The following is a 16,530-nucleotide window of genomic DNA, read 5'->3' on the forward strand; positions in this document are numbered from 1 at the left end:
TAGCCACCGCAAAAGGAAATGAAAAGAAACAAAAGGCATACAGATTGGAAAGGAAGAAATAAACCATCCTTATTTGAAAATGATATGCTTATCTACAGAGAAAGGGTTTTACAAAAGCATTCCAAGAACAAATAAGTGAGTTTAGTAAGGTCACAGGATAAAAGATCTACACAAAAATCAATTGCATTTCTATATATCAACAATTAACATGTAGAGACCAAAATTTAAAACGCAATACCACATAAAATCACTCCAAGGAAAATGATACATTTAGGTATACATTTACAAAAGATATCCATGATCCAAATGCTGAAAATTACAAAACGCTAGTAATGAAATCAAAGACCTAAATACGTGTAAAGACATACCACATTCATGGATTATAAGACTCAAGATAGCAAAGATATCAATTCCCTCCAAACTGATTTATAGTTTTAATGCACTTTCTATCAATTTATATGGAAAAAATAAATTCTAAAACTTATATGGAAAGGCATAAAACTTAGAATGACTAAAACAATCTTGCAAAAGAATAAAGATAACAAATAAAAGACTAAATAAGGCGTTACTCTGCCTGATAACAAAGCTTACTAGAGAGCTACAGCAACCAAGACAGTGTGTTACTGATGGAGGGGATAGACACACAGATAGAACACAATAGAGAACCTAATAATAGACCCACACAAATATGCACAAATGATGTTTAACACCACCATTCAGTGGTGCTGGAGCAAGTAAAAATTCATAGGCAAAAACCAAGCCCTTCACATCTTAAAAAAAAAGACTCAAAATATATTACGGACTTAAACATAAAAGATAAAACTTTCAGAAAAAATATAGGAGAAAATTTGGAGGATCTATGGCTAGGCAAGCATTCTTTGACTTGACACCAAAAGCATGATCATAAAAGGAAAAATTTATATCTTGGACTTCAGAAAAATTTAAAATTTTTGCTCTGCAAAAGCCCATGTGAAGAGGATGAAAAGATATGCTATAGATAGGGAGAAAATACTTTCAAACCATATATCCAACAAAATACTAGTTTCTAGTGTATAGAAAGAACTCTCAAAACTCAACAGTAAAAATACAAATAATTGAATTAGCAAATGAGCAAAAGACATAGCATCATTTCACTGAAGAGTACACACAGCTGTCAAATAAGCACACGAAAATTCAGTCAACATCATTAGCCTTTAGGGAAATGTAAATTAAAAGCACAGTGACATATTACTACACACCTATCAAGGTGGACAAAATAAAAAATAGTGGCAATACCAAATGCAAGTGAGGATGCACAGAAACTGGGTCACTCATACATTGCTGATGGGAATACCAAAAGGTAAGCCACTCTGGAAAACTCTTTGGTAGTTTCTTAAAGAACTAAATATGCAACTACCATGTGACCCAACAACTGTACTCATAGGTATTTATCCCAAAGAAAGAAAATTTATGTTCACATAAAAACCTGTACATAAATGTTTATAGCAGATTTATTTGTAATAGCCAACACAGGAAACAGCCCAGATGCCCTTCAATAAATAAATGGTTAAGCAAACTGTGGTACATTCATACCCTAGAATATTACCCAACAGAAAAAAAGGAATGAGTATTGATTACATGCAACACCTCTGATACATCTCTAGGGAATTAAGCTGAGTGAAAAAAGGTCAATCCCAAAGGGTTACATACTAGGTATGTAGTTCCATTTATATAACATTCTTAAATAGCAAAATTATAGAAATGGAGAACAGATTCTTGATTGTCGGGGCTATAGCCAGCCAGCCAGCTGTGGGCATGTGGAAGAGCAGGGTAAGGGATCCTTACAGTGTAGAACTGTTATGTATCTTTTGAGTAGCTCAATGTCAATATCTTGGTTGTTATATTACACTGTAGTTTTACCAGATGTTACTATCGGAGAAACTAGGTAAAGAGTACATGCGATGTCTCTCTTTTATTTCTTACAACTGCATATGAATCTACGATTATCTCAACATTCTTAAGTCAGAGCCACTTGGAAAACATTTTGACAGTTTCTTGTAAAGTTCAGCATATAATTACCATATGACCTAGCCATACCTAGAATACCTACTTCAAGGTATTCACCCAAGAGAAATGAAGACATAGGTCTACACACACAAAAAAACTTGTATGTAATTTTTCATGATCACCGGCATTTAGAAACTACCCAACTGTTCATCAACCAGTAGCACATCTATACAATGGAATTCTACTTAGCAATACAAAGGAAGAAGCAATGGACATATTGCAACAACATGGATGAAGCCCAAAAGCCTTGTGCTGAGTGAATGAAGCCAGACTTGAAAGGATACATATTGTATGATTCATTTTATGTCACATTCTGGAAAGGCAAGACTCTACGGATGGAAAATAAATCGGTAGTTCTCAGGGTAAGGGGAGCAGAATGACTGAAAAGGAGCCCAAGGGAATTTTGGGTTAAAAGAAATAATGTATATGTAGATCATGGTGGTATTCACACACTGTCTACACTTGTCAAAATTCATTAAACTGTAAGTCTAAAAAGTGTGAAAAAATTAACTAAGGATCCTAATTATGAGACAATGATGCAGCCAAAAACTACCAAACATTTGAGGAAACCTAGCCAAACAATGAGGGGCACCAAATTCAATAAACAGAAAAATAATGAGTGTAAATTGAGTCAATAGACAAGTAGAAACCAACTTTAAATGTAGTATTAACAAAATACTATATCTTCAGTGTAACTATGAAAATGGCTATTTCAAACAATCAGCTTGAGATCTTGTGAAGAAAAACATAACAGTTAAAATTTAAAAGAAGAAACTCAACAACAGGTTAAATAGAGAATAGACACACGTGAAAAGCAAATTAATGCACTGAAATACTGATTCCCCAGAATAAAACACAGGACAAAAAGATAGCAAAAAAGGAAGGAAGGAAGTGGTGGAGGGAGAAAGGGAGGAAGGAAGGGAGGGATGGTGAGAGATAGACTTTTAAGGTAGATCCAGAAGTCCTGAGATCTTCCTAATTCCAGAGGCAAAACAGAGAGAATGGAATGGAAGAAAAAGGCAGAGAAATAACATGCGAAAAATCTCCTGAAGAAAAATTGAAATGGTCCATAAATACTAAGCAGAATAAAAGAAAAAACTGTAATTAAAATTACATCTGTGAAATTCAGAGAGCCAAGTAAAAGCCCTAAAGTCTCCCAGAAAAAAAAAAAAAAAAATGTTACCTGTGAAAGAAAAAGGATCAAAAACAAAACAAAACAAAAAACAACAAGGATCGCACTGGCAACTGATTTCTTTTCAGCAATTCAGAATACTGAAGAGCAACATTATAAAATTTCTGAGAAAATAATTATATTGAATTTACATTTCTATATCCGGCCAAAATATCAGTCAAGCATTTTAAATCATTCAACGACTCGAAGTTTACCACACACAAATCCTTCCTGGAAGAATTACAAGGAGATGTATTGAAGCAAGATAAAATAAAGTAAGACCCAAGACTATTGGAAGATAAAAATAGTGCACAAAGAATTTGGTAAAATTTATAGTTGAGTCTAAATAATCGAAAGAAAATTATACAACAAATGGGGAATAAAACTTCAACAGATAACATACAGGAGGTGGCAGGGGACAGTGGGAGAAGAAGTAGGGAAAAAAATAGTAGGGAGAAGATCTCAACTAAATCTAGAGACAAAAATAAAATCTAATCAATATTTTCAGAGTAAATACAAACAAAATTTTTTAATGCTTTAACTGCCAAAATATTGGAGAGAAAACATGTATGTAAAATGTGTAGGAAAAGTTGTAGAGGGACAGGCGCTGGTAATGTTGAGTCCCTGTGGGGGAGATACAGGGGAGGACTGAGGGTTGGTCTGAGGGATTTCAGCTTTATCTGTAGTATGCTCATTTTTACGAGAATGTGTTTGTGTACTTTTGTGATGTTTAACAAAATAAAGTAAATAAGTATAAAGCACAGAGAGAATGATAAATGTCATCACTGCCCAGAGATAATAAATTTTAACTCTGTAGTGCTTTTCTATCTAGGCTTATTTACTCACACATACACTATTTAGAGATAAATAGAGATAAAGTTAGAGATAACTTTATATGTATTCACATACAGCAGGGTTTCCTATCTTTTTATAAAATTAAGCCTTTATATTTATTGACATTTTGCAGTTCTTCCATATATTCATAACATATTTCCATACAAGTAAATAGTCTTCAACAGCATTATTTTTAATGGCTGAATAATATTCCATACTTTACGCACCATGATTTATTTAACAATTTATTGGATCAAGATGCTGGAGGAGTAGGACGTGGAGCTCACCTTCTCCCACAGAAACATTAAAAATACATCTACAGGTGGAACGATTCACAAAGAACAGCTACTGAATACTTACAGAAGGGGTATTCAGACTCCTGAAAACACATGAAAACCTCCATGTAACCAGGTAGGACTAAAGGAAAAGGAAAAGAAGGAATAAAGATAGAGCCTGTGCCCCAGGGAGGGAGCTGTGAAGGAGAAGCTCCTGCACCCAGGGTAGTCTCCTCACTGGCAGGGAGATCAGACTGATGGAGGGGGAGCTTCTGAGCCTAGGAGAGTGCACAGCAACCTGTTTGTGGAAGGCAAAATGGAGAGGGACCTGCACAGAGGGTCAGCACTGCTTCCTTGCACTCCCCAGCCTGAGACACTCCTCTGTCAGTGTGGGTGAGGGCTGAGTGCTGAAGCTCCGGCTTCAGAGGATGGACCCAGGGAGAGGACCAGGGCTGGCTGTGGGGAAACAGCCTGAAGAGGCTGGGCTGTGGCAACTGAGGGTGTACGTGGAAGAAGCCTGGGCCTGCCAGGGAGCCAAGGCTCCATATTCAGGGACACATGAGGAGAGGGGCAGGACTACCATAAGAGCTTCTTCTCCTGTGAGCGCTCCCAGGGAACAGGACACCGCCTACAAGAGCTCCCAGGGCAGGCGCAAGTCACCACCACCATCATGGGCTCCAGAGGCGGGCACGGGCCGGCACTACCAGACCCACGAGCAGAACCCAGGCCCTGATCCTGCTGTCCTGGGAGGACACAGATAGCACCTGCCCCTAGGAAATCCGTGAGCAAGCGCCAAGCCCTGCCCCCAGTGTCCCAGGAGAGGCCAAGGGCGCTGTACCTGCACACCCCATATCAAGGGGATAATGGTCAGCACACACTAAGGGAAGAGGCAGCAAACACCCAAAGTAAAAGCAGGCCCTCGATTCCAGAAAAGAGGGCTGAGTATAAGAACCTGAGCTCACCTCCTCTCATAAAGACACCAAAATCACAACTAACTCCTCAACAGCCATCCATAAAAAAGACTGGAACCTACCAAAAAGATACTTTACATTCAAAGACAAAGAAGAAGCCACCATGAGGCAGCAGGAGGGGCCCTTTCACGACATAACCAAATCCCATACCCGCCGGATGGGCGACCCACAAACTGGAAAATAATTATATTGCAGAGGTTCTCCCACAAGAGGGAGAGTCCTGAGCCCCACGTCAGGCTCCCCAGCCTGAGAGTCTGGTGTCAGGAGGAGGAATCCCCAAAGCATTTGGCTTTGAAGGCCAGTGGGGCTTGAGGGCAGGATCTCCACAGGGCTGAGGGAAACAGAGACTCCACTCTTGCAGGGCGCACACAAGTTTTCACATACACTGGGACCCAACGCAAAGCAGTAACAACTCCATAGGAGCCGGGACTAGACCTACCTGTGAGTCTTGGAGGGTCTCCTGAGGAAGTGGGGTCAGTTGTGGCTCACTGGGAGGGCAACGACACTGGTGGCAGAGGCCCCAGAGAATACTGATCAGTGTGAGCTCCCCCAAAGGTCGTCATTTTGGCATCAAGGCCCAGCCCTACCCAACAACCTACAGGCTCCAGTGCTGGAAAGCCCCAGGCCAAACAACCAGCCGGATAGGAACACAGTCCCACTCATCAGCAGACAGGGTGCTTGAAGCCATACTGAACTCACAGCCACCTATACACACACCACTTGACACGGCCCTGCCCACCAGATGGACAAGACCCAGGTCCACCCACCAGTGGTCAGGCATCCAATCCCTCCCACCAGGAATCCTGAACAAGTCTCGGAACCAGCCTCACCCACCAGACGGCAGATACCAGAAGCAAGAGGAGCTACAGTGCTCCAGCCAGCAGAAAGGAGAACACAAACACAGAAAGTTAGACGAAATGAGATGGCAGAGAAATATGTTTGAGGTGAAGGAACAACATAAAAACCCACAATAACAACTAAATGAAGAGGAGATGTTTAACAATTTATTATTGGATATTTAAGTAGTTTTCAATTTTTTGCTAATTTAAATAACACCACAATGGACATCATTATACATGGATCTGTGTGCACATCTGTGATTATTCCACTTGAATTTCTAGAAAATCAATCAGAATATACACATTTTTAAGACATTTAATGTTTATGGCAAAACTATCTTGCATAAAATATATCTCATCTAATATGGAATAAAATCATATTCATCAAACTTCCTTCACGAGTTATAATATTTTTTCTAAATTTCTGACAGTAAGTTAAGACTATTCAGAAAAACTACAATGTGAGACTTCCAGGAAGATGGCGGAAGAGTACGACGCGGAGATCACCTTCCTCCCCACAGATACACCAGAAATACATCTACACGTGGAACAACTCCTACAGAACACCTACTGAACGCTGGCAGAAGACCTCAGACCTCCCAAAAGGCAAGAAACCCCCCACGTACCTGGGTAGAGCAAAAGAATAAACAGAGACAAAAGGATAGGGACGGGACCTGCACCAGTGGGAGGGAGCTGTGAAGGAGAAAACGTTTCCATACACTAGGAAGCCCCTTCGCGGGCAGAGACTGCGAGTGGCGGAGGGGGAAAGCTGCGGAGCCGCGGAGGAGAGCACAGTAACAGGGTTGCAGGGGGCAAAGCAGAGAGATTCCCGCACAGAGGATCGGTGTCGACCGGCAGTCACCAGTCCGAGAGGCTTGTCTGCTCACCCGCAGGGGCGGGCGGGGCCTGGAGCTGAGGCTCGGGCTTCGGTCGGAGCGCAGGGAGAGGACTGGGGCTGGCGGCGTCAACACAGCCTGCAGGGGGTTAATGCGCCACGGCTGGCCGGGAGCGAGTCCGGAGAAAAGTCTGGAGCTGCCGAAGAGGCAAGAGACTTTTTCTTCCCTCTTTGTTTCCTGGTCCGCGAGGAGAGGGGATTAAGAACGCTGCTTAAAGGAGCTCCAGAGGCGGGCGCGAGCCGTGGCTAAAAGCGCGGACCCCAGAGACAGGCATGAAACGCTAAGGCTGCCGCTACCGCCACCAAGAAGCCTGTGTGCGAGCACAAGTCACTATCCACACTCCCCTTCCGGGGAGCCTGTGCAGCCCGCCACTGCCAGGGTCCCGGGATCCAGAAACAACTGCCCCGGGAGAACGCACGGCGCGCCTCAGGCTGGTGCAACGTCACGCTGGCCTCTGCCGCCGCAGGCCCGCCCCGCACTCCATGCCCCTCCCTCCCCACGGCCTGAGTGAGCCAGAGCCCTCGAATCAGCGGCTCCTTTAACCCCGTCCTGTCTGAGCGAAGAACAGACGCCCTCCAGCGACCTACACACAGAGGCGGGGCCAAATCCAAAGCTGAGCCCCTGGGAGCTGTGAGAACGAAGAAGAGAAAGGGATATCTCTCCCTGCAGCCTCAGAAGCGGCGAATTAAAGTTCCACAATCAACTTGATGTACCCTGCATCTGTGGAATACATGAATACACAACGACTCATCCCAAATTGAGGAGGTGGACTCTGAGAGCAAGATTTATGATTTTTCCCCTTTTCCTCTTTTTGTGAGTGTGTATGTGTATGCTTCTGTGTGAGATTTTGTCTGTATAGCTTTGCTTCCACCATTTGTCCTAGGGTTCTATTAGTCCGTTTTTTTTCTCTTAATAATTATTTTTTTTATTTTAATAACTTTATTATATTTTATCTTATTTTATTTTAGTTTACTTTATCTTCTTTCTTTCTTTTTTCCTTCCTTCCTTCCTTCCTTCCACCCTCCCTCCCTCCCCCCCTCCCTCCCTCCTTTCTTTCTTTCTACTTCTACTAATTCTTTCTTTCTACTTTCTCCCCCTTTTCTTCTGAGCCGTGTGGATGAAAGGCTCTTGGTGCTGCAGCCAGAAGTCAGTGCTGTGCCTCTGAGGTAGGAGAGCCAACTTCAGGACACTGGTCCACAGAGACCTCCCAGCTCCACATAATATCAAACGGCGAAAATCTCCCAGAGATCTCCATCTCAACAGCAGCACCCAGCTTCACTCAACGACCAGCAAGCTACAGTGCTGGACACCCTATGCCAAACAACTAGCAAGACAGGAACACAACCCCACCCATTAGCAGAAAGGCTGCCTAAAATCATAGTAAGTCCACAGACACCCCAAAACACACCACCAGAGGTGGACCTGCCCACCAGAAAAACAAGATCCAGCCTCATCCACCAGAGCACAGGCACTAGTCCCCTCCACCAGGAAGCCTACACAACCCACTGAACCAACCTTAGTCACTGGGGACAGACACCAAAAACAACGGGAACTACGAACCTGCAGCCTGCAAAAAGGAGACCCCAAACACAGTAAGTTAAGCAAAATGAGAAGACAGAGAAACACACAACAGATGAAGGAGCAAGATAAAAACCCACCAGACCTAACAAATGAAGAGGAAATAGGCATTCTACCTGAAAAAGAATTCAGAATAATGATAGTAAAGATGATTCAAAATCTTGGAAATAGAACAGACAAAATGCAAGAAACATTTAACAAGGACCTAGAAGAACTAAAGATGAAACAAACAACGATGAACAACACAATAAATGAAATGAAAAATACTCTAGATGGGATCAATAGCAGAATAACTGAGGCAGAAGAACGGATAAGTGACCTGGAAGATAAAATAGTGGAAATAACTACTTCACAGCAGAATAAAGAAAAAAGAATGAAAAGAACTGAGGACAGTCTCAGAAACCTCTGGGACAACATTAAACACACCAACATTCGAATTATAGGGGTTCCAGAAGAAGAAGAGAAAAAGAAAGGGACTGAGAAAGTATTTGAAGAGATTATAGTTGAAGACTTCCCTAATATGGGAAAGGAAATAGTTAATCAAGTCCAGGAAGCACAGAGAGTCCCATACAGGATAAATCCAAGGAGAAACATGCCAAGACACATATTAATCAAACTGTCAAAAATTACAAAGAAAACATATTAAAAGCAGCAAGGGAAAAGTAACAAATAACACAAAAGGGAATCCCCATAAGGTTAACAGCTGATCTTTCAGCAGAAACTCTGCAAGCCAGAAGGGACTGGCAGGACATATTTAAAGTGATGAAGGAGAAAAATCTGCAACCAAGTTTACTCTACCCAGCAAGGATCTCATTCCGATTTGATGGAGAAATTAAAACCTTTACAGGCAAGCAAAATCTGAGAGAGTTCACCACCACCAAAACAGCTCTACAACAACTTCTAAAGGAACTTCTCTAGGCAAGAAACACAAGAGAAGGAAAAGACCTACAACAACGAACCCAAAACAATTAAGAAAATGGGAATAGGAACATACATATCGATAATTACCTTAAATGTAAGTGGACTAAATGCTCCCACCAAAAGACACAGATTGGCTGAATGGATACAAAAACAAGACCCATATATTTGCTGTCTACAAGAGACCCACTTCAGACCTAGAGACACATACAGACTGAAAGTAAGGGGATGGAAAAAGATATTTCATGCAAATGGAAACCAAAAGAAAGCTGCAGTAGCAATTCTCATATCAGACAAAATAGACTTTAAAATAAAGACTATTAGAAGAGACAAAGAAGGACACTACATAATGATCAAGGGATCGATCCAAGAAGAAGATATAACAATTGTAACTCTTTATGCACCCAACATAGGAGAACCTCAATACATAAGGCAAATACTAACAGTCATAAAAGGGGAAATCAACAGTAACACATTCATAGTAGGGGACTTTAACACCCCACTTTCACCAATGGACAGATCATCCAAAATGAAAATAAATAAGGAAACACAAGCTTTAAATGATACATTAAACAAGATGGACTTAGTTGATATTTATAGGACATTCCATCCCAAAACAACAGAATACACATTTTTCTCTAGTACTCATGGAACATTCTCCAGGATAGATCATATCTTGGATCACAAATCAAGCCTTGGTAAATTTAAGAAAATTGAAATTGTATCAAGTATCTTTTCCGACCACAACGCTATGAGACTAGATATCAATTACAGGAAAATATCTGTAAAAAAATACAAACACATGGAGGGTAAACAATACACTACTTCATAACGAAGTGATCACTGAAGAAATCAAAGAGGAAATTAAAAAATACCTATAAACAAGTGACAATGGAGACATGACGACCCAAAATCTATGGGATGCAGCAAAAGCAGTTCTAAGAGGGAAGTTTATAACAATACAATCCTACCCTAAGAAACAGGAAACATCTCGAATAAACAACCCAACCCTGCACCTAAAGCAACTAGAGAAAGAAGAACAAAAATACCCCAAAGTTAGCAGAAGGAAAGAAATCATGAAGATCACATCAGAAATAAATGAAAAAGAAATGAAGGAAATGATAGCAAAGATCAATAAAACTAAAAGCTGGTTCTTTGAGAAGATAAACAAAATTGATAAACCATTAGCCAGACTCATCAAGAAAAAAAGGGAGAAGACTCAAATCAATAGAATTAGAAATGAAAAAGGAAAACTAACAACTGACACTGCAGAAATACAAAAGATCATGAGAGATTACTACAAGCAAGTCTATGCCAATAAAATGGACAACCTGGAAGAAATGGACAAATTCTTAGAAAGGCACAACCTGCCAAGACTGAGTCAGGAATTAATAGAAAATATGATCAGACCAATCACAAGCACTGAAATTGAAACTGCGATTAAAAATCTTCCAACAAACAAAAGCCCAGGACCAGGTGGCGTCACAGGCGAATTCTATCAAACATTTAGAGAAGAGCTAACACCTATCCTTTTCAAACTCTTCCAAAATATAGCAGAGGGAGGAACACTCCCAAACACATTCTATGAGGCCACCATCACCCCGATACCAAAACCAGACAAGGATGTCAAAAAGAAAGAAAACTACAGGCCAATATCACTGATGAACATAGATGCAAAAATCCTCAACAAAATACTAGCAAACAGAATCCAACAGCACATTAAATGGATCATACACTATGATCAAGTGGGGTTTATTCCAGGAATGCAAGGATTCTTCAATACACGCAAATCAATCAACGTGCTACACCATATTAACAAATTGAAGGAGAAAAACCATATGATCATCTCAATAGATGCAGAGAAAGCTTTCGACAAAATTCAACACCCATTTATGATAAAAACCCTGCAGAAAGTAGGCATAGAGGGAACTTTCCTCAACATAATAAAGGCCATATATGACACACTCACAGCCAACATTGTCCTCAATAGTGAAAAACTGAAAGAATTTCCACTAAGATCAGGAAGAAGACAAGGCTGCCCACTCTCACCACTCTTATTCAACATTGTTTTGGAAGTTTCAGCCACAGCATCAGAGAAGAAAAGGAAATAAAAGGAATCCAAATCGGAAAAGAAGAAGTAAAGCTGTCACTGTTTGCAGATGACATGATACTATACATAGAGAATCCTAAAGATGCTACCAGAAAACTACTAAAGCTAATCAATGAATTTGGTTAAGTAGCAGGAAACAAAATTAATGCACAGAAATCTCTGGCATTCCTATACACTAATGATGAAAAATCTGAAAGTGAAATCAAGAAAACACTCCCATTTACCATTGCAACAAAAAGAATAAAACATCTAGGAATAAACCTACCTAAGGAGACAAAAGACCTGTATGCAGAAAATTAGAAGACACTGATGAAAGAAATTAAAGATGATACAAATAGATGGAGAGATATACCATGTTCTTGGATTGGAAGAATCAACATTGTGAAAATGACTCTACTACCCAAAGCAATCTACAGATTCAATGCAATCCCTATCAAACTACCACTGGCATTTTTCACAGAACTAGAACAAAAAGTTTCACAATTTATATGGAAACACAAAAGACCCCGAATAGCCAAAGCAATCTTGAGAACAAAAAACAGAGGTGGAGGAATCAGGCTCCCTGACTTCAGACTATACTGCAAAGCTACAATAATCAAGACAGTATGGTACTGGCACAAAAACAGAAAGATCAATGGAACGGGATAGAAAGCCCAGAGATAAACCCACGCACATATGGTCACCTTATCTTTGATAAAGGAGGTAGGAATGTACAGTGGAGAAAAGACAGCCTCTTCAATAAGTGGTGCTGGGAAAACTGGGCAGGTACATGTAAAAGTATGAGATTAGATCACTCCCTAACACCATACACAAAAATAAGCTCAAAATGGATTAAAGACCTAAATGTAAGGCCAGAAACTATCAAACTCTTAGAGGAAAACATAGGCAGAACACTCTATAACATAATTCACAGCAAGATCCTTTTTGACCCACCTCCTAGAGAAATGGAAATAAAAATAAACAAAGACCTAATGAAACTTCAAAGCTTTTGCACAGCAAAGGAAACCATAGACAAGACCAAAAGACAACCCTCAGAATGGGAGAAAATATTTGCAAATGAAGCAACTGACAAAGGATTAATCTCCAAAATTTACAAGCAGCTCATGCAGCTCAATAACAAAAAAACAAACAACCCAATCCAAAAATGGGCAGAAGACCTAAATAGACATTTCTCCAAAGAAGATATACAGACTGCCAACAAGCACATGTTGAATGCTCAACATCATTAATCATTAAAGAAATGCAAATCAAAACTACAATGAGATATCGTCTCACACCAGTCAGAATGGCCATCAACAAAAAAATCTAGAAACAATAAATGCTGGGAGGGTGTGGAGAAAAGGGAACACTCTTACACTGCTGGTGGGAATGTGAATTGGTTCAGCCACTTTGGAGAACAGTATGGAGGTTCCTTACAAAACTACAAATAGAACTACCATATGACCCAGCAATCCCACTACTGGGCATATACCCTGAGAAAACCAAAATTCATACAGAGTCATGTACCAAAATGTTCATTGCAGCTCTATTTACAATAGTCAGGACATGGAAGCAACCTAAGTGTCCATCAACGGATGAATGGATAAAGAAGATGTGGCACATATATACAATGGAATATTACTCAGCCATAAAAAGAAATGAAATTGAGCTATTTGTAATGAGGTGGATAGACCTAGAGTCTGTCATAACTGTATGCTAACACATATATATGGAATTTAAGGGAAAAAATGTCATGAAGAACCTAGGGGTAAGACAGGAATAAAGACACAGACCTACTGGAGAACGGACTTGAGGATATGGGGAGGGGGAAGGGTGAGATGTGACAAAGCGAGAGAGAGGCATGGACATAAATACACTAACAAACGTAAGGTAGATAGCTAATGGGAAGCAGCCCCATAGTACAGGGAGATCAGCTCGGTGCTTTGTGACCCCCTGGAGGGGTGGGATAGGGAGGGTGGGAGGGAGGGAGATGCAAGCGGAAAGAGATATGTGAACATATGTGTATATATAACTGATTCATTTTGTTGTGAAGCAGAAACTAACATACCATTGTAAAGCAATTATACTCCAATAAAGATGTTAAAAAAAAATCTAGAAACAATAAATGCTGGAGAGGGTGTGGAGAAAAGGGAACCCTCTTGCACTGTTGGTGGGAATGTAAATTGATACAGCCACTGTAGAGAACAGTATGGAGGTTCCTTAAAAAACTACAAACAGAACTACCGTGTGACCCAGCAATTCCACTACTGGGCATATACCCTGAGAAAACCATAATTCAAAAAGAGTCATGTACCAAAATGTTCATTGCAGCTCTATTTACAATAGCCCGGAGATGGAAACAACCTAAGTGTCCATCATCAGATGAATGAATAAAGAATATGTGGCACATATATACAATGGAATATTACTCAGCCATAAAAAGAAATGAAATTGAGCTATTTGTAATGAGGTGGATAGGCCTAGAGTCTGTCATACAGAGTGAAGTACGTCAGAAAGAGAAAGACAAATACCGTATGCTAACACATATATATGGAATTTAAGAAAAAAAAATGTCATGAAGAACCTAGGGGTAAAACAGGAATAAAGACACAGACCTACTAGAGAATGGACTTGAGGATATGGGGAGGGGGAAGGGTAAGCTGTGACAAAGCGAGAGAGAGGCATGGACATATATACACTACCAAATGTAAGGTAGATAGCTAGTGGGAAGCAGCTGCATAGCACAGGGAGATCAGCTCGGTGCTTTGTGACCACCTGGAAGGGTGGGATTGGGAGGGTGGGAGGGAGGGAGACTCAAGAGGGAAGAGATATGGGAACATATGTATATATATATAACTGATTTATTTTGTTGTAAAGCAGAAACTAACACACCATTGTAAAGCAATTATACTCCAATAAAGATGTTTAAAAAAAAAAGACTATTCAAAGCTTCATATCTTTGATTACTACTAAAGTAATAAGGTTAAACAATTTTTGCCTGTATTTATTGTCCAGTTATATTTCTAATTTTGGTAATTGCCTGTTTATTCTCTTCTTTTTTCTACTTCATATTAATCTATAAAATCTATTAATATTATAAATAATAGCTTTATCCCTTTGATATGTATATTTACCCTTTAATTTCATCTGTGACATTATTTGAAAACAATTTATATTTTTATGCCATCTAATGTATCAGTTTTTTTCTGTCTTTGATGTCATGTTAAGGACACTGTCCTCACTATTACATCAACATTTACCTTATTCTTATTCTATTTTGGTTTCATTTTTGTGGTCTAATCTCTAATACATCTGGGACTATCTAGATTTACAGTAAGGCTCTACCTTTACTTTTTCCAAATGATTAAATGGTTGTCCCAATATCATTTCTACTTTCCCCACTGATTTTTTAATAAATATCATTTATCTTAATTCCAAAAGAATATTAGTATATATCCTTATTTTAAAAGTCAAACAATCCAGACAAAACAAAAATTCTCTTTGACCAAACCCTTATTCAACCTCCAGTTGCATTCTCTCATCAGAAATAACTGTTGCTATCAGCTTGGTATGTGGAAACCCAGAGTTTTTTTCATAGTAAAAATAGCTAACTTATGAGTGCTTACCACATGCCAGGCAATGCTCTAAGTGCTTTACATATATTAACTTGTATAATCGTCCCAACAGCCTACAAAGTAGATGCAACAGCTATTTTACCATTTTATGCAAAAGAAGAAACTGAGACAAGAAGTTGGAGGGGGCGGGGACTGAGGAACTTTCCCAGGGACACCCAGGTGGCAGAATCAGAATTTGAACCCCAGGGAATCCAGCTTCAGAATTAGCCAGAACATTAATCGATGTCCTGCTGTCTAACAATACACTTACCTGCACATCAGTGAAAAATACACAGCATTATTTACTTTTAAAAAGAGAGTTTGGGAATTTGATATGATACGACACATATTATGCTGCAACTTACTTTTTCCAAATGTCAACTTATCTGGGTTGTTTTTCCATATCAATTCATATAAATCAACTTCATTTTTTTACCACTGCTATTCAGTATGATTTACCATAGTTTATTTAACCCTTCTATCATGTACATGTATATTTTGGTTGTTTCCAGTCTTTTGTCATTGACAAGGCTGCAAAGAACAGCCATCTGAGCTTGATGTTCTCTAGAAGAGTATACTTTTGACTAGCTTTCTAATTTCTTCAATAGAAATTAACATATCTATATTTTCTATGACTTCTTGAGCTAAGTTTGGTAATTTGGTTTTCTTAAACAAAATTCATTTCATCTACTTTTTAAAAGTTATTAATATAAAGGAAGTATCTTATAAAACTTAATTCCCTCTGTATCTGTAGTTACTGCCCCTTATCTTATACATGATGCTGTTTATTTATACTCTCTCTTTTTTCTTTATTACATTTGAAGATTTTATTGATCAATTCTAATGGCTTTGTTTTTCTTGTTTGTTTTATTAATGTCAGTTTTTATCTTTATTACTTTCTTCTACTTTCTAGAGCTCTGATAATTTTTTTGTTCTTTTTCTAGTATCCTGAATATTATGTTTGGTCCGTTTGATTTCAATTTCCCTCATTTTCTAATGTGTGCATTTAAGTCCATAAATTTTCCTCTGATTGCTGCTTTGGCCACATCTCATAGGTTTTAATATTTAATGATCTGTTGCTTATTTCTAAATAGTTTGTAGCTTGCACTTTTTATTTCCTTATTAACACAAGAATTTTTATAAGTATTTTTATAGTTATGATCATAGGGATCTATTTCCTCGCTCCTTGAGTTGTTATTTCCTTATTTGGTCAGTGAATAAGCCTATATGATCTCTACTTTTTAGAAGTTGCTGGGATTTCCTGTGTCAAGAATTTTATCAATTTGTATGAGTGGTTTA

The 16,530-nt window shown here is 39.3% G+C and overlaps 1 long non-coding RNA gene across 1 annotated transcript in view; it reads right to left on the bottom strand.

The window, feature by feature from the left end:
• LOC307178637 overlaps positions 1–7,798 on the bottom strand; it is a 179,310-nt gene extending 171,512 nt beyond the window's left edge. The window contains exon 1 of the long non-coding RNA XR_013825245.1: positions 6,999–7,798. This is a non-coding gene — a long non-coding RNA (uncharacterized lncRNA). The remainder of the gene's footprint in view (positions 1–6,998) is intronic.
• Positions 7,799–16,530: the final 8,732 nt, after the last annotated feature.

The sequence above is a fragment of the Stenella coeruleoalba genome, assembly GCF_951394435.1.
Source record: "Stenella coeruleoalba genome assembly, chromosome: 20".
Taxonomy (NCBI): domain Eukaryota; kingdom Metazoa; phylum Chordata; class Mammalia; order Artiodactyla; family Delphinidae; genus Stenella; species Stenella coeruleoalba.